General features: G+C 32.5%; 1 pseudogene; it reads right to left on the bottom strand.

Moving 5' to 3' along the window:
- Nucleotides 1–1,453: 1,453 nt before the first annotated feature.
- On the bottom strand, nucleotides 1,454–1,572 carry LOC123573177 (U6 spliceosomal RNA; annotated as a pseudogene).
- Nucleotides 1,573–2,012: the final 440 nt, after the last annotated feature.

Here is a 2,012-nt window from a genome sequence, read left to right as displayed (position 1 = left end):
TTAAGGAATGGATTCAGTTTCAGTCTTCTGCATATGGTTACACAGTTATCCCAGTGTCATTTATTGAATAGGGAGTCCTTTCTCCATTGCTTGTTGCTGTTGAATTTGTTAAAGAACAGATGGTTGTAAGTGTATGGCTGTATTTCTGGGCTCTCTATTCTATTCCATTGGTCTATGTGTTTGTTATTGTACAGTATCATATCGTTTTGGTTACTGTAGTCTTGTAATATAGTCTAAAGTTGGGTTATGTGATGCTTCCAGCATTGTTCATTTTGCTTATAATTGCCTTAACTCTTCAGGCTCTTTTTTGGTTCCATAGAATTTTAGAATAATTTTTTTCTAATTCTGTGGAAAATGTCATTGGTAGTTTGATAGGAATAGCATTGAATCTGTAAATTGCTTTGGAAAGCATGGTCGTTTTAACAATATTGATTCTTCTTATTCCTGAGCATGAAATGTTTTTCCATCTGTTTGTGTTTTCTCTGATTTCCTTCAGCAGTATTTTGTAATTCTTGTTGTAGAGATCTTTTTTCATGTTAACGTTGAAAAGTCTGATGTGTATGTGTCTTAAAGATGCTCATGTTATCTTTCAGGGACTCTGCATTTTCTGTATTTAAATGTTGGCCTTTATAGCAAGGTCAGGGAAATTTTCATAAACAGTATCCTCAAATATATTTTCCAAGTTTCTTGCTCTCTCTCTCTCCTTATAAATTGTAGCTAAATAATGTGTACATGTGGACACCAGAGAGTGGGATAATATACATCAGAGACTCAGAAACATGGGAGGTTGATTAGGGATAAGAAATTATCTAATGAGTTCAATGTTACACTAAAAGCTCAGACATCACAACTATGTCATATATCCATGTAACAAAAGTGTGGTTGTAGCTTCTATTGGCAGGGATGCCAATGAGTTTTAGATTTGGTCTCTTTATATAATCTCATTTTTCTTGGAGGTTTTATTCATTCTTTTTTTTTCTTTGTTTTTGTCTGACTGAAATAATTTGAAGAAATGGTCTTCAAGCTCTGAAATTCTTTCCTCAGCTTGGTCTATTCAGCTGTTAATACTTAAAATTGTATTATGAAATTATTTTGGTGAGTTTCCCAACTTTATCAAATCAGTTTGGTTTTTTTCTTGAAATGGTTATTTCATCTTTCAGCTCCTCTATTTTTTTTACTGGATTCCTTAGATTCCCTGCATTAGGTTTTGGCTTTCTGCTGAATCCTGATGATCTTCATTTCCATCAAGATTCTGAATTTTATGTCTGTCATTTCAGCCATTTCAGTTAAGGACTATTGCTGGAGAACTAGTGTGGCCATTTGGGGGTAAAAAGACGCTCTGGCTCTTTGAGTTTCCAGAGTTCTTGCACTGGTTCTTTCTCATCTGTATGGGCTGATGTTCCTTTAAACTTTGAAGTTGCTATCCTTTGGATGGGTTTTTTACTTTTATATTAAAAATATGGAATGCTTCACAAATTTGCATGTCATCCTTGCACAGGCACCATGCTGATCTTGTCTTATTGTCTGTGTCATTCCAATTTTAGTATAGGTGTTGCTGAAGTGAGTGTAAACATCTTTAAAATTTTAGTTTTACTTTATGTTTGTGATGCATGTGGCTCATTATATTGAGAGAAATAAGAGACTATAATATAATTTGTCAGAAATGGAAAATAGACTCAATCATGGTTTGCTCTTATCATGTCAATGTTAAAAATGTGGCATACACCTTTTATTAAATTAATTTGATTCTATTAGATTAGTAAAACAGGTAAAATATTTAAATCTAATTGGGATGCAAGCATTTGTACTTCTAATGAAGAAAAATGTACTGAATATAATCCAGGGTAAACCATTAACTTTTCATATTATTCCATTACAATTTTATATTATTTTATTGTAATAGATTTAGAAGCTACAACCACAGTTTTGTTACATGGATATATGACATAGTGTGATGTCTGAGCTTTTAATGTAACATTGAACTCATTAGATAATTTCTTATCCCTAATCAA

Source organism: Macaca fascicularis, chromosome 4 (genome assembly GCF_037993035.2).
Source record: "Macaca fascicularis isolate 582-1 chromosome 4, T2T-MFA8v1.1".
Classification (NCBI taxonomy): domain Eukaryota; kingdom Metazoa; phylum Chordata; class Mammalia; order Primates; family Cercopithecidae; genus Macaca; species Macaca fascicularis.
The sequence above is the reverse complement of the archived record's forward strand: the minus strand, read 5'-3'. Positions and strand labels throughout refer to the sequence as shown.